The sequence below is a fragment of the Scyliorhinus torazame genome, chromosome 7 (assembly GCF_047496885.1).
Source record: "Scyliorhinus torazame isolate Kashiwa2021f chromosome 7, sScyTor2.1, whole genome shotgun sequence".
NCBI classification, from domain to species: domain Eukaryota; kingdom Metazoa; phylum Chordata; class Chondrichthyes; order Carcharhiniformes; family Scyliorhinidae; genus Scyliorhinus; species Scyliorhinus torazame.
Window position 1 is genome coordinate 171,811,513 of NC_092713.1, and position 21,243 is coordinate 171,832,755.

At 56.4% G+C, this 21,243-nt stretch overlaps 1 protein-coding gene across 1 annotated transcript in view; it reads right to left on the reverse strand.

Annotated features, from left to right (window-relative positions):
- The window catches only part of LOC140426708 (probable voltage-dependent R-type calcium channel subunit alpha-1E), a 1,526,345-nt gene extending 1,506,545 nt beyond the window's left edge, over positions 1 to 19,800 (reverse strand). The window contains exon 1 of the mRNA XM_072511794.1: positions 19,724 to 19,800. The gene's annotated coding sequence lies outside the window, so the exon portion shown is untranslated. The remainder of the gene's footprint in view (positions 1 to 19,723) is intronic.
- Positions 19,801 to 21,243: the final 1,443 nt, after the last annotated feature.

Consider the following 21,243-nt stretch of genomic DNA (forward strand, 5'->3'; position numbering starts at 1 on the left):
CACCTGGCACCGCGTGGCACTGGGGAGGACATGCTCTCCCGGTGGCCATCAAGGTAACAGTGGCCCTTAACTTCTATGCAGCAGGGACGTTCCAGTCGCCGAGCGGGGACCTCTCCGGCATCTCCCAGCCATCGATGCACAGGTGCATCCGTGCAGTGACTGACGCCCTGTACAACATCGCGGACCGCTACATTCAATTCCAAGTGGACCTCGCCCAGCAGAATGCCAGGGCAGCGGGATTCGCTGCCGTGGCTGGGATACCCATGGTGCAGGGGGCAATCGATGGGGTGTACGTCGCCATGCGGCCACCAATGGAGAACAGGGACATCTTCACGAACAGGAAGGGGTCCTACTACATGAACGTTCAGATGGTCTGTGACCACCGCATGAAGATAATACACATCTGCGCGCAGTACCCGGGCTGTGTACATGATGTGTTCATAACATCACAATCGTTCATCCCCACCATGTTCGAGGCCCCCCCCCCCCTCCCGCCTGCGGGGCTGGTTGCTGGGTGACAAAATTTACCCGTTGCGGTCATGGCTGATGACGCTTATACGTAGGCCACAGACCGATGCAGAGACCCGCTCCAATGAGGCCCATGCAGCAACCAGGGGTGTGATCGAGAGTTGCTTTGGCCTGTTGAAGATGTGCTTCAGGTGCCTGGACCGCTCTGGAGGGACCCTCCAGTACCATTCGGAGAGGGTCGGCCGCATCGTCATTGTCTGCTGGGTCCTCCACAATATTGCCCAGCAGAGGGACGATGTGCTGGAGGAGGAGGCCGCGGGAGGGGACGCCTCTCCAGATGAGGAGGATGGGGACGAGAGGGGCAACAGACGCGACATGGGGGCGGGTTATGGACGGGAGGCTGCACGAGGCCACCGGCTTGGCCAGCGCGCACGCGAGGTGTTAATAGCCGCATGTTTCACCAACTAGGGGGGTAGGGGCTCTCTGAGCAGGGGCACGGGCACCACCGTACCGACCCACCTCACCACCCAGCACCCTCACCTCCCACACCACCCGACTACCTTACCTTCCACACCACCACATGCACAGCACCCTCCAACTGCGGCACAACGGGCTGGGCTCACACAGTTGCCTGTGGAAGCGGGTGTGATCGATGCCATGCAGGATGCTCACCCCAGTCCACCGCCGGCATCTCCACATCATGAAGGATGATGACAACCCGCTCTGCGATGAGCTGTCAGCTCCAAATCGTTAGACAATGTCTGACTCATGGCCACAGCTACACCCTCCACGTGGGTGGTCCCTGTATGCGTAACGGACACTCCCATGAACATGTTGGGCAGCTGGCGGCGGGGTGCCGAGTACGGCGGGGGGAATCTTTACACCCACCTGGGCTCACCGTTCCACCGACCAACAAACACAGTGCCAATCAGTTCCCTTCACGACCCCGCAGCCATCGGACAGAGGCATCTTGCATTGGTGTAACCGTGGGTTCAATTGTAACGGTGACATACAAGTGCCCTCGCCCCTATAACTATACTGTGCCCTGCACCTGTGCCAACTTACTAGGTGTCAAACGTCTTGGCCTTATGGGCCCTAACACTACACCTTGGTGTTTCCCCAGATGGTACAGCAGGAGTGGAGGCGGACTGCTGAGACTCCGGCCCTGTGACTTGGCTCCCCGTTGGCATGCGCTTCCTGGGGCGGCCCAGCTTGGATAGGCCAGGCTGCTCCGTGGGCGCGCTGGATGGCATGGTGCCACCCTGTTGTTCCCACTGCCCATCAGATGCGCCAGGGATGGGACAAGTCCGAGGATCCGCGGAGTGCCGGGACCTCCCCTGCAGGAGTCACTGGGATGGGCCCCGGAATCTCCTCCTCCCTCGGGTGCCCGGTGGCCCCCGGGCCTCTCTTTGGGACGGGGGTGCGAGCGGAGACAGGCCCCGAGGCACCACCGACACCTGCCGCTGTCAGTCCTGGAGGCCCGCTGTGGTATCGATGAGGGTCTGAATGTTAGCAGCGATGGAGCTCAGGGAGGGGGCCATCCCTGTCTGGGACTGCGCCACCTCTCTCTGGGCTTGTGCAATGCCATCCACCATCTGGGCAAGGCCGGCGATGCTCTCAGCGATGGTCTGCTGAGACTGGGCCATTACCTGGGCGAGGCCACGATGCTCTCAGTGATGGTCTGCTGAGACTGGGCCATCACCTGGGCGATGCTCTCAGCGATGGTCTGCTGAGACTGGGCCATCACCTGGGCGAGGCCGCGATGCTCTCAGCGTTGGCCTGCTGAGACTGGGCCATTACCTGGGCGAGGCCACGATGCTCTCAGCGTTGGCCTGCTGAGACTGGGCCATTGCCTGGGCGATGCTCTCAGCGATGGTCTGCTGAGACTGGGCCATTGCCTGGGCGATGCTCTCAGCGATGGTCTGCTGAGACTGGGCCATTGCCTGGGCGATGCCGGTGATGCTCTCAGCGATGGTCTGCTGAGACTGGGCCATTACCTGGGCGAGGCCACGATGCTCTCAGTGATGGTCTGCTGAGACTTGGCCATCACCTGGGCGATGCTCTCAGCGATGGTCTGCTGAGACTGGGCCATCACCTGGGCGAGGCCGCGATGCTCTCAGCGATGGCCTGCTGAGACTGGGCCATCACCTGGGCGAGGCCGCGATGCTCTCAGCGATGGCCTGCTGAGACTCGGCCATCACCTGGGTGAGGCCGCGATGCTCTCAGTGATGGCCTGCTGAGACTCGGCCAGACTGCGCAGCACGGCTGAGATGTCCAGCTGACTCTGGCACCTGGCTGCCTGTGAGAGGGCAGCCCTGTCCTGGGCCACGGATGACACATGCACATGAAGCCCCATGCCTTGCATTACCTGACCCATTGCCTCCACCGCGGATGCCACCTGAGTGGTGTCGGCCAGGGTGGCAACCATGACCGGCACCACTCCCTGTGCCTGGATGCGGATGGACTCCTCCACCTGCGTCTGCAGTTGCTGGAAGCCGGCATCGGGTCTCTGGGTGGGATTAGAAAGTCCAGGAACCCGGGAACCATCTGGGCGGCAGTTGGCAGTTGCTGGCCTGCCCTCCGGCCGGCCGGCCCCTCGGCTGCTCCTACCTCCACCTGCTGTACCGGTACGGCTGTGTGGTGCGCACCAGTGTGCGTTCCAGAAGCCTCATCACTAATGTGCCCAACCGAGGTGCGAGTCTCTGCGATGGTGGGGGGTGTGGGTGAGTGCAGTGATGCCAAGTCAGGGTTCGTCATCGGTCCCAGAGTCTGGTGGTTCCTGCGTCGAGCCCTGACCGGTATTCTTTCTTTCGCCCCCATCTGAGGGGCACTGACCGGTCTGTCCGTCATCTGTGTGTCACTATCCTGACTGCCATGCGGGTCAGTGTCCATCGTCCCCATTTCGGGGCTGTCGCTGTCCTGGGTGTCCGTCCTCTGTGCGTCCGACTGCAGTGACACAGTGACGGAGGAAGGCCTTCATTGCCGTCTGCCGTCCACGCCATGGTGTCCGTCCCTGGGGCCATCTGGACCTGGCACTTGTGGGGTCCGAGCAGCGGCAGATGGTCCGGGACGACCTGCGGCAGATCCAGCAACACACAATGCAGCATGTATCATTACACACGCAGACCGGGGTGAGGTTGTGAGCTGCGGGGGGGGGGGAATGGGGTGAGGGTGTGTGCTTGGGGGGAATAATGGGGTGAGGGTGTGTGCTGGGGGGGATTGGGGTGAGGGTGTGTGCTGGGGGGGAATGGGGTGAGGGTGTGTGCTGGGGGGTTGGGATGAGGGTGTGTGCTGGGGGGGAATGGGGTCAGGGTCTGTGCTGGGGAGGGGGGGTGCTGTGGGGGGTTTGAGTGAGGGTGTGTGCTCGGGGGGAATGGGGTGAGGGTGTGCTGGGGGGAATGGGGTGAGGGTGTGTGCTGGGGAGGGGGGGTGGGGTGTGAGCTGGGGGGGAATGGGGTGAGGGTGTGTGCTCGGGGGGAATGGGGTGAGGGTGTGTGCTGGGGGGGAATGGGGTGGGGGTGTGCTGGGGGGTGTTGGGGTGAGGGTGTGTGCTGGGGGGAATGGGGTGAGGGTGTGTGCTGGCGGGGGAATGGGGTGAGGGTGTGTGCTGAGGGGGAATGGGGTGAGGGTGTGTGCTGGGGGGGAATGGGGTGGGGGTGTGCTGGGGGGAATGGGGTGAGGGTGTGTGCTGGGGGGTGTTGGGGTGAGGGTGTGTGCTGAGGGGGGGAATGGGTGAGGGTGTGTGCTGGGGAGGGAATGGGGTGAGTGTGTGTGCTGGGGGGGAATGGGGTGAGTGTGTGTGCTGGGGGGGGGAATGGGGTGAGGGTGTGTGCTGGCGGGGGGAATGGGGTGAGGGTGTGTGCTGGGGGGGAATGGGGTGGGGGTGTGTGCTGGGGGGGGAATGGGGTGGGGGTGTGTGCTGGGGGGGAATGGGGTGAGTGTGTGTGCTGGGGGGGGAATGGGGTGAGGGTGTGTGCTGGGGGGGAATGGGGTGGGTGTGTGTGCTGGGGAGGGAATGGGGTGAGTGTGTGTGCTGGGGGGGAATGGGGTGGGTGTGTGTGCTGGGGAGGGAATGGGGTGAGTGTGTGTGCTGGGGGGGGAATGGGGTGAGGGTGTGTGCTGGGGGGGAATGGGGTGAGGGTGTGTGCTGGGGAGGGAATGGGGTGAGTGTATGTGCTGGGGGGGAATGGGGTGGGGGTGTGCTGGGGGGGAATGGGGTGAGGGTGTGTGCTGGGGGGAATGGGGTGAGTGTATGTGCTGGGGGGGAATGGGGTGAGGGTGTGCTGGGGGGGAATGGGGTGAGGGTGTGTGCTGGGGGGAATGGGGTGAGTGTATGTGCTGGGGGGGAATGGGGTGGGGGTGTGCTGGGGGGGAATGGGGTGAGGGTGTGTGCTGGGGGGAATGGGGTGAGTGTATGTGCTGGGGGGGAATGGGGTGGGGGTGTGCTGGGGGGGAATGGGGTGAGGGTGTGTGCTGGGGGGAATGGGGTGAGTGTATGTGCTGGGGGGGAATGGGGTGAGGGTGTGAGCTGGGTGGGAATGGGGTGGGTGTGTGCTGGGGGGGAATGGGGTGAGGGTGTGTGCTGGGGGGGAATGGGGTGAGGGTGTGAGCTGGGGGGGAATGGGGTGAGGGTGTGTGCTGGGGGGGAATGGGGTGAGTATGTGCTGGGGGGGATTGGGGTGAGGGTGTGTGCTGGGGGGGAATGGGGTGAGGGTATGTGCTGGGGGGGAATGGGGTGAGGGTGTGTGCTGGGGGGGAATGGGGTGAGTGTGTGTGCTGGGGGGGGGGGAATGGGGTGAGTGTGTGTGCTGGGGGGAATGGGGTGAGGGTGTGTGCTGGGGGGGAATGGGGGTGAGGGTGTGAGCTGGGGGGGAATGGGGTGGGTGTGTGCTGGGGGGGTGTTGGGGTGAGGATGTGAGCTGGGGGGGGAATGGGGTGAGGGTGTGAGCTGGGGGGGAATGGGGTGAGGGTGTGAGCTGGGGGGGAATGGGGTGAGGGTGTGAGCTGGGGGGGAATGGGGTGAGGGTGTGAATTGGGGGGGGGAATGGGGTGAGGGTGTGTGCTGGGGGGGAATGGGGTGAGGGTGTGAGCTGGGGGGGAATGGGGTGAGGGTGTGAATTGGGGGGGGAATGGGGTGAGGGTGTGTGCTGGGGGGGTGTTGGGGTGAGGGTGTGTGCTGGGGAGGAAGGGGGTGAGGGTGTGAGCTGGGGGGGTTGGAGTGAGGGTGTGTGCTGGGGGGGGCAGTTGGAATGAGGGTGTGTGCCGGGGGGGGGGAATGGGGTGAGGGTGTGTGCTGGGGGGGAATGGGGTGTGGGTGTGTGCTGGGGGGGGAATGGGGTGAGGGTGTGAATTGGGGGGGGGGAATGGGGTGAGGGTGTGTGCTGGGGGGGTGTTGGGGTGAGGGTGTGTGCTGGGGGGGAATGGGGTGAGGGTGTGTGCTGGGGGGGTGTTGGGGTGAGGGTGTGTGCTGGGGGGGAATGGGGTGAGGGTGTGTGCTGGGGGGGAATGGGGTGAGGGTGTGTGCTGGGGGGGAATGGGGTGAGGGTGTGTGCTGGGGGGGGCGGTTGGAATGAGGGTGTGTGCCGGGGGGGGAATGGGGTGAGGGTGTGTGCTGGGGGGGAATGGGGTGTGGGTGTGTGCTGGGGGGGTGTTGGGGTGAGGGTGTGTGCTGGGGGGGGGAAGGGGGTGAGGGTGTGAATTGGGGGGGGGAATGGGGTGAGGGTGTGTGCTGGGGGGGTGTTGGGGTGAGGGTGTGTGCTGGGGGGGGGAAGGGGGTGAGGGTGTGAGCTGGGGGGGTTTGGAGTGAGGGTGTGTGCTGGGGGGGAATGGGGTGTGGGTGTGTGCTGGGGGGGAATGGGGTGTGGGTGTGTGCTGGGGGGGAATGGGGTGAGGGTGTGTGCTGGGGGGAATGGGGTGAGGGTGTGTGCTGGGGGGGGCGGTTGGAATGAGGGTGTGTGACGGGGGGGGAATGGGGTGAGGGTGTGTGCTGGGGGGGAATGGGGTGTGGGTGTGTGCTGGGGGGGGAATGGGGTGAGGGTGTGTGCTGGGGGGGGGTGCGGTTGGAGTGAGGGTGTGCTGGGGTGGGTGGGTTGGAGTGAGGGGGTGCTGGGGTGGGGGGGGCGGGTTGGAGTGAGTGTGTGCTGGGGGGGGTTGGAGTGAGGGTGTGCTGGGGTGGGGGGGGTTGGAGTGAGGGTGTGCTGGGGGGGGGGGTTGGAGTGAGGGTGTGCTGGGGGGGGGGGCGGTTGGAGTGAGGATATGTGCTGGGGGAGGGGGGGTGTAGGCAGGCAGGGGACTCTCACTTGCTGGTGCGCCTCCGATCTGGCAAGAGGCAACCTCCCGGTCCCCACCTCCGCCAACAAGGTCCGGTGCCTTCTGCTCGTGTACTGTGACGGGGTGCAGTACAGGTAACCCGCCTTCAGTCCTCACACAGTCCCTGTGGTTGTGGGCGTTCTTCTCCTCGGGGGGGGGGGGACAGCAAAGCATCAGAGTTAGTCGGTACACCCCATCCCGCTGATGGCATGGGAGCACTGGGCACCCGGCCACGGCGGCTCTCAGGTGTGTGCAAACCATGAGAGTCAAGTGAGGGATTTGGCGACACTTATGGGGGATGGGGGGGTGGGGTTGGTCACATGAGTGACTGGTAGGGGTTGGGTGTTGCCAGGGGCCAGGGGCACGTCTCGGTGTGCTCACCCTGGCTGCCCTCGTCAGGTCGTGCACCTTCTTGCGGCACTGCTCGGTGGCCACGTCAACGGCACAGGATCGCCTCCGATCTTCCACCGCGTCCAGCAGCGCCTCTAGGCCGTGATCACGGAACCTCAGAGCGGCACGGCGGGGAGAGTCCATCTCACAGGTCTCGTGAGTGTGCGCCGCTCGCGAACATTTTCAGCGACTCGGCGCCGCGTCATCGGGTCATTGCGCGAATGACGCCGGTGTGTCGCCACGCGCCCCCGTGCTTCACGACGGGCCCAGGCTGGCCCATTTTGCAGGCCAGAATATGTCGTTAGATCAGGCCCCTGGAACCGGCGTAAAATTCAACGGCGTTTACGACGGCGCGGGGACTCTGCCGCAGGATGGGAGAATCCCACCCAGTGTGTGTGGAACTGTATCCCAGTGAGAGTCAGTGTGTGTGGAACCGTACCCCAGTGAGAGTCAGTGTGTGTGGAACTGTATCCCAGTGAGAGTCAGTGTGTGTGGAACCGTACCCCAGTGAGAGTCAGTGTGTGTGGAACTGTATCCCAGTGAGAGTCAGTGTGTGTGGAACCGTACCCCAGTGAGAGTCAGTGTGTGTGGAACTGTATCCCAGTGAGAGTCAGTGTGTGTGGAACTGTATCCCAGTGAGAGTCAGTGTGTGTGGAACTGTATCCCAGTGAGAGTCAGTGTGTGTGGAACCGTACCCCAGTGAGAGTCAGTGTGTGTGGAACTGTATCCCAGTGAGAGTCAGTGTGTGTGGAACCGAACCCCAGTGAGAGTCAGTGTGTGTGGAACTGTATCCCAGTGAGAGTCAGTGTGTGTGGAACCGTACCCCAGTGAGAGTCAGTGTGTGTGGAACCGTACTCCAGTGAGAGTCAGTGTGTGTGGAACTGTATCCCAGTGAGAGTCAGTGCGTGTGGAACTGTATCCCAGTGAGAGTCAGTGTGTGTGGAACTGTATCCCAGTGAGAGTCAGTGTGTCTGGAACTGTATCCCAGTGAGAGTCAAAGAACAAAGAACAAAGAAATGTACAGCACAGGAACAGGCCCTTCGGCCCTCCAAGCCCGTGCCGACCATACTGCCCGACTTAACTACAATCTTCTACACTTCCTGGGTCCGTATCCTTCTATTCCCATCCTATTCATATATTTGTCAAGATGCCCCTTAAATGTCCCTATCGTCCCTGCTTCCACTACCTCCTCCGGTAGTGAGTTCCAGGCACCCACTACCCTCTGCGTAAAAAGTCAGTGTGTGTGGAACTGTATCCCAGTGAGAGTCAGTGTGTGTGGAACTGTATCCCAGTGAGAGTCAGTGTGTGTGGAACTCTATCCCAGTGAGAGTCAGTGTGTGTGGAACTGTATCCCAGTGAGAGTCAGTGTGTGTGGAACCGTACCCCAGTGAGAGTCAGTGTGTGTGGAACTGTATCCCAGTGAGAGTCAGTGTGTGTGGAACCGTACCCCACTGAGAGTCAGTGTATGTGGAACCGTACTCCAGTGAGAGTCAGTGTGTGTGGAACTGTATCCCAGTGAGAGTCAGTGTGTGTGGAACTGTATCCCAGTGAGAGTCAGTGTGTGTGGAACTGTATCCCAGTGAGAGTCAGTGTGTGTGGAACCGTACCCCAGTGAGAGTCAGTGTGTGTGGAACTGTATCCCAGTGAGAGTCAGTGTGTGTGGAACCGAACCCCAGTGAGAGTCAGTGTGTGTGGAACTGTATCCCAGTGAGAGTCAGTGTGTGTGGAACCGTACCCCAGTGAGAGTCAGTGTGTGTGGAACCGTACTCCAGTGAGAGTCAGTGTGTGTGGAACTGTATCCCAGTGAGAGTCAGTGCGTGTGGAACTGTATCCCAGTGAGAGTCAGTGTGTGTGGAACTGTATCCCAGTGAGAGTCAGTGTGTCTGGAACTGTATCCCAGTGAGAGTCAAAGAACAAAGAACAAAGAAATGTACAGCACAGGAACAGGCCCTTCGGCCCTCCAAGCCCGTGCCGACCATACTGCCCGACTTAACTACAATCTTCTACACTTCCTGGGTCCGTATCCTTCTATTCCCATCCTATTCATATATTTGTCAAGATGCCCCTTAAATGTCCCTATCGTCCCTGCTTCCACTACCTCCTCCGGTAGTGAGTTCCAGGCACCCACTACCCTCTGCGTAAAAAGTCAGTGTGTGTGGAACTGTATCCCAGTGAGAGTCAGTGTGTGTGGAACTGTATCCCAGTGAGAGTCAGTGTGTGTGGAACTGTATCCCAGTGAGAGTCAGTGTGTGTGGAACTGTATCCCAGTGAGAGTCAGTGTGTGTGGAACCGTACCCCAGTGAGAGTCAGTGTGTGTGGAACTGTATCCCAGTGAGAGTCAGTGTGTGTGGAACCGTACCCCACTGAGAGTCAGTGTATGTGGAACCGTACTCCAGTGAGAGTCAGTGTGTGTGGAACTGTATCCCAGTGAGAGTCAGTGCGTGTGGAACTGTATCCCAGTGAGAGTCAGTGTGTCTGGAACTGTATCCCAGTGAGAGTCAGTGTGTGTGGAACTGTATCCCAGTGAGAGTCAGTGTGTGTGGAACTGTATCCCAGTGAGAGTCAGTGTGTGTGGAACTGTATCCCAGTGAGAGTCAGTGTGTGTGGAACTGTATCCCAGTGAGAGTCAGTGTGAGTGGAACTGTATCCCAGTGAGAGTCAGTGTGTGTGGAACTGTATCCCAGTGAGAGTCAGTGTGTGTGGAACTGTATCCCAGTGAGAGTCAGTGTGTGTGGAACTGTATCCCAGTGAGAGTCAGTGTGTGTGGAACTGTATCCCAGTGAGAGTCAGTGTGAGTGGAACTGTATCCCAGTGAGAGTCAGTGTGAGTGGAACTGTATCCCAGTGAGGGTCAGTGTGTGTGGAACTGTATCCCAGTGAGAGTCAGTGGGTGTGGAACTGTATCCCAGTGAGAGTCAGCGTGTGTGGAACCCAGACCCCAGTGAGAGTCAGTGTGTGTGGAACTGTATCCCAGTGAGAGTCAGTGTGTGTGGAACTGTATCCCAGTGAGAGTCAGCGTGTGTGGAACACTGACCCCAGTGAGAGTCAGTGTGTGTGGAACTGTATCCCAGTGAGAGTCAGTGTATGTGGAACCCTGACCCCAGTGAGAGTCAGTGTGTGTGGAACTGTATCCCAGTGAGAGTCAGTGTGTGTGGAACTGTATCCCAGTGAGAGTCAGTGTGTGTGGAACTGTATCCCAGTGAGAGTCAGTGTGTGTGGAACTGTATCCCAGTGAGAGTCAGTGTGTGTGGAACTGTATCCCAGTGAGAGTCAGTGTGTGTGGAACCCTGACCCCAGTGAGAGTCAGTGTGTGTGGAACTGTATCCCAGTGAGAGTCAGTGTGTGTGGAACTGTACCACAGTGAGAGTCAGTGTGTGTGGAACCCTGACCCCAGTGAGAGTCAGTGTGTGTGGAACTGTATCCCAGTGAGAGTCAGTGTGTGTGGAACTGTATCCCAGTGAGAGTCAGTGTGTGTGGAACTGTACCACAGTGAGAGTCAGTGTGTGTGGAACCCTGACCCCAGTGAGAGTCAGTGTGTGTGGAACTGTATCCCAGTGAGAGTCAGCGTGTGTGGAACACTGACCCCAGTGAGAGTCAGTGCATGTGGAACTGTATCCCACTGAGAGTCAGTGTGTGTGGAACCCTGACCCCAGTGAGAGTCAGTGTGTGTGGAACTGTATCCCAGTGAGAGTCAGTGTGTGTGGAACTGTACCACAGTGAGAGTCAGTGTGTGTGGAACCCTGACCCCAGTGAGAGTCAGTGTGTGTGGAACTGTATCCCAGTGAGAGTCAGTGTGTGTGGAACTGTATCCCAGTGAGAGTCAGTGTGTGTGGAACTGTATCCCAGTGAGAGTCAGTGTGTGTGGAACTGTATCCCAGTGAGAGTCAGTGTGTGTGGAAATGTATCCCAGTGAGAGTCAGTGTGTGTGGAACTGTATCCCAGTGAGAGTCAGTGTGTGTGGAACCCTGACCCCAGTGAGAGTCAGTGTGTGTGGAACTGTATCCCAGTGAGAGTCAGTGTGCGAGGAACCCTGACCCCAGTGAGAGTCAGTGTGTGTGGAACCCGTACCCCAATGAGAGTCAGTGTGAGAGGAACCCTGACCCCAGTGAGAGTCAGTGTGTGTGGAACTGTATCCCAGTGAGAGTCAGTGTGCGAGGAACCCTGACCCCAGTGAGAGTCAGTGTGTGTGGAACTGTATCCCAGTGAGAGTCAGTGTGTGTGGAACTGTACCACAGTGAGAGTCAGAGTGTGTGGAACCCTGACCCCAGTGAGAGTCAGTGTGTGTGTAAATGTATCCCAATGAGAGTCAGTGCGTGTGGAACTGTACCCCGGTGAGAGTCAGTATGTGTGGAACTGTATCCCAGTGAGAGTCAGTGTGTGTGGAACCCTAACCCCAGTGAGAATCAATGTGTGTGGAACTGTATCCCAGTGAGAGTCAGTGTGTGGAATTGTACCCCAGTGAGAGTCACTGTCTGTGGAATCCTGACCCCAGTGAGAGTCAGTGTGTGTGGAACTGTATCCCAGTGAGAGTCAGTGTGTGTGGATCTGTATCCCAGTGAGAGTCAGTGTGTGTGGAACTGTATCCCAGTGAGAGTCAGTGTGAGTGGAACTGTATCCCAGTGAGAGTCAGTGTGTGTGGAACTGTATCCCAGTGAGAGTCAGTGTGTGTGGAACTGTATCCCAGTGAGAGTCAGTGTGTGTGGATCTGTATCCCAGTGAGAGTCAGTGTGTGTGGAACTGTATCCCAGTGAGAGTCAGTGTGAGTGGAACTGTATCCCAGTGAGAGTCAGTGTGTGTGGAACTGTATCCCAGTGAGAGTCAGTGTGTGTGGAACTGTATCCCAGTGAGAGTCAGTGTGTGTGGAACTGTATCCCAGTGAGAGTCAGTGTGTGTGGAACTGTATCCCAGTGAGAGTCAGTGTGTGTGGAACTGTATCCCAGTGAGAGTCAGTGTGAGTGGAACTGTATCCCAGTGAGAGTCAGTGTGAGTGGAACTGTATCCCAGTGAGGGTCAGTGTGTGTGGAACTGTATCCCAGTGAGAGTCAGTGGGTGTGGAACTGTATCCCAGTGAGAGTCAGCGTGTGTGGAACCCAGACCCCAGTGAGAGTCAGTGTGTGTGGAACTGTATCCCAGTGAGAGTCAGTGTGTGTGGAACTGTATCCCAGTGAGAGTCAGCGTGTGTGGAACACTGACCCCACTGAGAGTCAGTGTGTGTGGAACTGTATCCCAGTGAGAGTCAGTGTATGTGGAACCCTGACCCCAGTGAGAGTCAGTGTGTGTGGAACTGTATCCCAGTGAGAGTCAGTGTGTGTGGAACTGTATCCCAGTGAGAGTCAGTGTGTGTGGAACTGTATCCCAGTGAGAGTCAGTGTGTGTGGAACTGTATCCCAGTGAGAGTCAGTGTGTGTGGAACTGTATCCCAGTGAGAGTCAGTGTGTGTGGAACCCTGACCCCAGTGAGAGTCAGTGTGTGTGGAACTGTATCCCAGTGAGAGTCAGTGTGTGTGGAACTGTACCACAGTGAGAGTCAGTGTGTGTGGAACCCTGACCCCAGTGAGAGTCAGTGTGTGTGGAACTGTATCCCAGTGAGAGTCAGTGTGTGTGGAACTGTATCCCAGTGAGAGTCAGTGTGTGTGGAACTGTACCACAGTGAGAGTCAGTGTGTGTGGAACCCTGACCCCAGTGAGAGTCAGTGTGTGTGGAACTGTATCCCAGTGAGAGTCAGCGTGTGTGGAACACTGACCCCAGTGAGAGTCAGTGCATGTGGAACTGTATCCCAGTGAGAGTCAGTGTGTGTGGAACCCTGACTCCAGTGAGAGTCAGTGTGTGTGGAACTGTATCCCAGTGAGAGTCAGTGTGTGTGGAACTGTACCACAGTGAGAGTCAGTGTGTGTGGAACCCTGACCCCAGTGAGAGTCAGTGTGTGTGGAACTGTATCCCAGTGAGAGTCAGTGTGTGTGGAACTGTATCCCAGTGAGAGTCAGTGTGTGTGGAACTGTATCCCAGTGAGAGTCAGTGTATGTGGAACTGTATCCCAGTGAGAGTCAGTGTGTGTGGAACTGTATCCCAGTGAGAGTCAGTGTGTGTGGAACTGTATCCCAGTGAGAGTCAGTGTGTGTGGAACCCTGACCCCAGTGAGAGTCAGTGTGTGTGGAACTGTATCCCAGTGAGAGTCAGTGTGCGAGGAACCCTGACCCCAGTGAGAGTCAGTGTGTGTGGAACCCGTACCCCAATGAGAGTCAGTGTGCGAGGAACCCTGACCCCAGTGAGAGTCAGTGTGTGTGGAACTGTATCCCAGTGAGAGTCAGTGTGCGAGGAACCCTGACCCCAGTGAGAGTCAGTGTGTGTGGAACTGTATCCCAGTGAGAGTCAGTGTGTGTGGAACTGTACCACAGTGAGAGTCAGAGTGTGTGGAACCCTGACCCCAGTGAGAGTCAGTGTGTGTGTAAATGTATCCCAATGAGAGTCAGTGCGTGTGGAACTGTACCCCGGTGAGAGTCAGTATGTGTGGAACTGTATCCCAGTGAGAGTCAGTGTGTGTGGAACCCTAACCCCAGTGAGAATCAATGTGTGTGGAACTGTATCCCAGTGAGAGTCAGTGTGTGGAATTGTACCCCAGTGAGAGTCACTGTCTGTGGAATCCTGACCCCAGTGAGAGTCAGTGTGTGTGGAACTGTATCCCAGTGAGAGTCAGTGTGTGTGGATCTGTATCCCAGTGAGAGTCAGTGTGTGTGGAACTGTATCCCAGTGAGAGTCAGTGTGAGTGGAACTGTATCCCAGTGAGAGTCAGTGTGTGTGGAACTGTATCCCAGTGAGAGTCAGTGTGTGTGGAACTGTATCCCAGTGAGAGTCAGTGTGTGTGGATCTGTATCCCAGTGAGAGTCAGTGTGTGTGGAACTGTATCCCAGTGAGAGTCAGTGTGAGTGGAACTGTATCCCAGTGAGAGTCAGTGTGTGTGGAACCTTGACCCCAGTGAGTGTTGTGTGTGTGGCACCCTGACCCCAGTGAGAGTCAGTGTTTGTGGCACCCTGACCCCAGTGAGTGATGTGTGTGAATCTGTACACCAGGGAGCGCTGATCAGGAAGGAATTCAGTATCACTCTCCATACAACTTTATGCCCAGCGAGGAATTCAAGGGATGCTATCAGCCACCATTGTGGCTGGGTAGCGAGTTCCTGCAGCAGTCACCTGCCACCCCAACACCCTAATGCAGCCCTCCCCCACCAACCCCGGGTTTTCTGGGTGCCCCCTTTCCCAAATACAGGGATGACTCACAACACCCCCACCCCACACACACACACACACAGGACCCCCTAAAATGGGAGACCCACACAGAGACCAGCCTTACATCCTGAACTAAAGCGACCCCCCTGAGACTCCTTAACTAAAAGGACCTTCCCCAGAGACCCCAGACCAAAAGGGACCCCCTCAAAACCTAACTCAAGGGACCCAAACTAAGGTCCTCCTAACTAAATGGATCCCCGCCGCATCCCCTAACAGACTCCTCCCAGAAAAGAGACCTCTGTAAGGAAGGCAAAGAGCTGTCCAGGTAGAGGCACTGAAAAAAAGTACAGGTGTAACACTCAGTTGGAAACACCATGGGTGGGATTCTCCGAGCCAAAATCGCGATCGGCGCGGGGGCGGAGAATGGGCGTCAATGGCGAAATCTGGTCCGAAGCTGCTCCCCGCCCTGCAAACGATCGGGTGGCACCGATCCGCTGACGCGTGCGATCTTGGGGGGACCTACTTCTTCCATCCAGGCCCGCCATGTCGTACAGGGCAGCCGCTGTGGCCGTCGGCATGCGCTGTGCACGGACTCTCGACCGGAAGTGCAGGGCCCCGTATCCGCAGCCAGATCTGCAACGAGCACCCCGGGGCCCTGCCAGTCCTCTGCAGTAGGAGAATCACTCTGGTCTTTCTTAAGGAAAGTCCAGAGTGAAACGCCCGCGTTTTGACGCTAGCGTGGGGACATAGCCCCATTTTGGAGAATCCTGCCCCTTGTGTTTATTGCTGGAAAGAGAACGGGCAGGATTCTTCGAAAACCGGCGGGGCGTGCAACTCTGGCGGGAAGGAGTGGCGTGAAGCACTCCGGCGTCGGGCAGCCCCGAAGGTGCAGAATCCTCCGCAGCTTCAGGGGCTAGGCCGGCGCCGGAGTGGTTTGCGGCGCACTGGCCGGCGCGGAAGGGGCTTGGCGGCGAAATGCCTCCGCCGGCCAAATTGACGCATGCGCGGGAGCACCAGCATGTGCTGGGGTGTTCATCTTTGCGTCAGCCATCGCGGAATGTTACAGCAGCCGGAGAATCGCCGGGGGGGGGGGGGGGGGGGGGTGGGGGGGACGCTACCAACGGCCCCGGACTGGTGAGCTGCGATTCCCGCCCCCGCCAAATCCTCGGCGCTGGAGAATTCGGCAGCCGGCAGGGCAGAATCACGTTGTGTGTGTGTCCCCCCCGCACCCACCCCCCCCCCACGCCCCCCCCCCCCCCCCCCCCCCCCCCCCAAGCGATTCTCCGTCCCGGAGGGGGTCGAAGAATCATGCCCAACATCTGTGACCTGTATTTAAACCCCTCAGATGTCTGGTAGTGGGCTGTGAGTGACAGCTTCCACAAACCAGCTGTGAGTTTTGCTTCCTCCATCTTCTTTATGGATGAGTAAATCCAAGTACTGAAACCACAATGTTTGCAAAAATCAACCATATCAAAGGGAGTTAAGTGCAAGCACGTCTCTTGCATCGGGCAGCACGGTAGCATTGCGGATAGCACAAATGCTTCACTGCTCCAGGGTCCCAGGTTCGATTCCCCGCTGGGTCACTGTCTGTACGGAGTCTGCACATCCTCCCCGTGTGTGCGTGGGTTTCCTCCGGGTGTTCCGGTTTCCTCCCACAGTCCAGTTAGGTGGATTGGCCATGCTAAATTGCCCATAGTGTCAAAATTGCCCTTAGTGTTGGGTGGGGTTACTGGGTTATGGGGATAGGGTGGAGGTGTAGACCTTGGGTGGGGTGCTCTTTCCAAGAGCCGGTGCAGACTCGATGGGCCGAATGGCCTCCTTCTGCAGTGTAAATTCTATGATTCTTCTTGCTTGAGTGATTTTGAAGTGCTGAGCTGGGAATTGGCAGCACTTAACTCTCTTTGATGTGGCTGTTTTGTGGAATCTGTCAATAACAGCCGGTTGTGCTGGAGAATCTAGCTCTGTACACTCATCCCCGAGCACACCATGAGCCTCTAGACCCCAGAACCCTGCTGTGAACATTAGGGAGACCGTGCTCAGTGCCCACTGCTGATCCACACACTTACCCTTTTGTCATGAGGATATCCCCATGGCTAAAGCCCAGCTCTTCAGTGTTTGATTGTTGGCTGCTGCCTGTATAGTGCTGACTCTTCTAAAGTGTTCAGCCTTCAACGTTTGATTGAAATGTGACACAATAATCATCATCTGAGATGTGGGGCGGGATTCTCCGACCCCCCCGCCGGGCCAGAGAATCCGCAGGGGGGCGGCGTGAATCCCCCCCGGCCAGCTGCCAAATTCTCCGCCGCCGGGGTTTTGGCGAGGGCGGGAATCGCAGCTCCCCAGTCGGCGGCTGCTGGCAGCGGCCCCCCGGCGATTCTCCGGCCCGCTATGGGCCAAGTGGCCGTTCGTTTTCGGCGGGTCCCACCGGCGTAAATCACAACAGGTCCTTACCGGCGGGACCTGGCTCCATGGGCGGCCTGCAGAGTCCTCGGCGGGGCGCGGGGGGGATATGGGCCCGGGGGGTGCCCCCATGGTGGCCTGGCCCGCGATCTGGGACCACCGATCCATGGGCGGGCCTGTGCCGTGGGGCACTCTTTCCCTCCGCACCGGCCGCTGTCAACCTCCGCCATGGCCGGTGCAGAGAAGAACCCCCCTGCGCATGCGCTGGGATGACGCCAGCACATGTTGCCAAAGGGCCTCCGCCAGCCGGCGCGGTGCCAAGCCCTTCCACACCAGCTAGCGCCAAACACTCCGGCGCAGGCCTAGCCCCTGAAGGTGTGGAGTGGCCCACCTCACCGGTTCACGGAGCCCACGAGCAGCCACTTGAGAGCTCTGAAGTGCTTTCACAACTAACAAGGGCAATTCTTTATTAACACTCGCCTTTAACTGTGACAGAGGCTGCTCACAGTCAAGGGAAGTTAAAATGACCTTCAGGATAGAACCAAGAACAGGGGGCGGGATTCTCCGACCCCACACCGGGTCGGAGCAGCGCCGTGGCGCCGCACGAATCGTGCCACGTCGCCCCAACGTCGGGACGCAATTATCCACCGAGTAGCCGTCAAACAAAATCTGAGTCCCGCCGCCGCCGTTCTAACATGCTCTGAGCCGGCAGGACCTCAGCGTTGAAGGGTCCGGGGTCGGCCTGGGGGCGGGGGGGGGGGGGGCGCGACGGGGCCGGCGCGGGGAAGAAGGCCGCTGCGCATGCGTGCGTTGGCGCTGGTGCCACTGCGCATGCGCGCACCCCGCGGCGCTGAGTTCACGCCTAGATTGGCAGCTGGAGAGGCGTGGGCCGCTGGAGAGGCTGGGCCGGAGGATGGGGTCCCGGAACAGGCACCAACGCCGGAGTAAAACACGCCCGTTTTTACGCCGGCGTCGACACGTAGCCATCCGATGGGAGAATCCCACCCAGGGATCTGTCCAGGACGGTTTTGATAAGACAGACAGGCAGCAGCTGTAGTTGCCCCTATTAATTTGTATCGACAAAATTTAATGATGGCTTGAAGGCTTCAGAGACGAAAAGCCCCTCACCCCACCCCTTGCAACTCAGGGATGATCCCTGATCCCTGGAATGCTTTAGCTCCCTGACCGAGCCCAACACCCCTGAGATGTCAATCCCGTCCCCTTCCCCGCCCCCCCTCAAGCACCGGGGCAGGAGCTCCAGTGCCCCTGAGCTGCATGCCTGAAAATGGAACTGGCAACTCACTTCCTCACTTCCCCTCAGCAGCCATTGTGTCAGCTTCCTGTTTTTAAAATGGAGTACAAAGTTATACCCGCGATTTCTTGCAGGGGAACCGGTTAATTCCTGGCAGGCAGTTATATTCGACTTCAATCTCGCTGGTGAGATAGAAATTAATGCAAATGATATGCTCGCCATATTTGGGCGTGATCCAGAACCCATCAATGGTTGCAGCCGGTTCGACAGCAAACTGATTCGGGCCCAGCACAAATCTCAATTTTGGTCTTTCCCAGTATTTAACCGGTGCGCCCAGATCCGCACTGGGCATGACGCAGTGGCTAAATCGTGTCCAGTGTGTGTGCATCCCATACCCCAGTGAGAGTCGGTATGTGTGGAAATTAATTCCAATGAGACTGGGTTTCTTTTTACCAGAATCTTTGAAGGAGAGAATAGTTGTATATGAAGGTATTTAAATTGTTGTATATGAAGGTATCTGAATCGCTGTATGCAAAGGTATTTGAATTGTTGTATATGAAGGTATCTGAATCGCTGTATGCAAAGGTATTTGAATTGTTGTATATGAAGGTATCTGAATCGCTGTATGCAAAGGTATTTGAATTGTTGTATATGAAGGTATCTGAATCGCTGTATGCAAAGGTATTTGAATTGTTGTATATGAAGGTATTTGAAGGTATCTGAATCATTGTCTATGAAGATATTTTAAGGTATTTGAATTGTTGTACAGGAATATATTTGAAAGTATTTGAATCGTTGTATATGAAGGTATCTGAATTGTTCTATATGAAGGTATTTGAAGGTATCTAAATTGTTGTATATGAAGGTATTTGAAGGTATCTGAATCATTGCAGATGAAGACATTTGATGCTGTTAATGGGGAATTCTTTCACGCGCAGCTGCTACACAGCAGAGGAATCACCCATTGGTGAGTGAGAAGAGGAAATACCCATATCTGTGTGCTTCAAGATATCAGTTAGAAATTTAACCAGAGCCTCTGTGTGTACGTAGATGTGAATCCCAGATGATGTTTCTGTGCTCTGGTGCAGACCAGCTTTTTGCCATCGTGCTGTTCACCCCTGTTAAGCCTGCCGACAATGTTTGAGTAGGACAGATGAATCTAAGAGATTCCACCTCCGTATCCTCCTTCCGTTGTCTGAAAGCTGGAAACCCTCCCAGTGCTTTCTGTTACTTGCATTAACTAAGCTGCTGGTATGCCCCAGCTCTGATCTCTGGCCTTGCCAATACCTGAATTTTAACCAAAATCAAACTGAAGTCAGGGTAAGTGCAACTTCTACTCAAAAAGGATTAGTCTGGCAGTTTGACACTTTGAAACAATACATTTCAGTCAGTTGTGGCCAGATCATCTTTTCAAAGCCTGTCCAATGTTTTATAAAGAATGATCAGCACAGTGAAGCATGTTTTCAGTTTAATGTTACTCCTCAAGTGTTTGTCAGCTGCAAACAGACTGAGGCAGAAGCAGGGCTCTAGGCTGCTTCACAATTTCACACAGATCGTCTTTGTGTAAATCCTTCTTATCGGTCTGAGGAACCCAGCTCACACACAACTGAGCTTAAATCCCACTGCGAACTGCTCAAAAACACACATACAGTCACCAATACATCAAATACAATTGACACTTACCTGAGCTTCTGGTGTCAGCTCTGAGCGTGCTCTAAAGTGAGATTTGTGGAGAGAGAGAGAAAGAGTGAAGGACTTGCGCTCAGTGACTGGCAGAACTGAGAAACGCCAGAGGGGGCAGTGAACAACGACTTAAATACAACCACTCACATCTCACATGGTGATCAGTGTCTTGTTATCCCTGCCTCTCGACCTTTCTCTCCCTTTCACACATGCACACATCTTTACACACACATACAGACATTTACATATAATTTTCCCAGACACAAACATTTGCACACATAAACATTTGCTCACACAAGCATTTACACACATAAACATTTGCGCACAGAACATTTGCACACAAGCATTTACACACAAAGATTTGTGCATAGAAATATTTGTGCACACAAGCATTTACACACACAAACATTTGCACAGAAGCATTTACAGACACACGCATTTACACACACACAAATTTACACCTACAAGCATTTGCATAGACAAAAGTTTGTGCACATAATCATTTACACACAAACATTTGCGCACATAACCATTTACACACACAAACATTTGCACGCATAAACATTTGCACACAAACATTTGCACACACATTTACATGCACAAACATTAACACATGAAAATATTTACACACACTGTGTGTTGGGTGTTCTGGATCACATACAGGTCACCAACACTTGAAACTTGAAGTAGTGCAACACTATTTTATTAAAAGGTTAACGATTTAAACATACTTGAACTGTGGGTAAATACGATACCAGCTTTAACGAAAGACCGTTGCCTTGGCCTAACCAGTTGATGCACTCAGCACATGGTGAATGTCTGTGTTGCAGGCTGTGAGCTCTGTGCTCCTAGCTAGCTGCTACTCGAATGAGCGGGAACTCTGATGCCCCCTGTCTTTATAGTGCGTGTGCTCTCACTGGTGATTGGCTGCGGTGTTGTGTATGTTGATTGGTCCCACTGTGTGTCCATCAGTGTGTGTCTGCACCATGATATACTTGTGTATATTATGACAACACACACACACAACATTCCGGCAACATTACTAAGGACATGAGCTTTAGAACTTGCCGCGCCTCTAGCCAAGCTGTTCCTGTACAGCTACAGCACTAGCATCTACCCAGAAATGTGGAAAATTGCCCAGGTATGTCCTGTACTCAATAAACAGGACAAATCCAACCCGGCCAATTACCCCCCCCCCCCAATCAGTCTGCACTCAATCATCAGTAAAGCGATATGAGGAGTCATCAACAGCGCCATCAAGCGGCACTTCCTCAGCAGCTCAGGTTGGGTCCGCCAGGATCACACAGCTCCTGACCTCATTACAGCCTTGGTTCAAACATGGAAAAAGAGCTGAACACCAGAGGTGAGGTGAGAGTGACTGCCTTGACATCAAGGCAGCATTTGAGCGGGTATGGCATCAAGGATCCTCACCAAAATTCAAGTCAATGGTAATCAGGGGGAAAGTTCTCTGCTGGCTGGAGTTATACCAGCAGAAAGGAAGATGGTTGTGGTGATTGGAG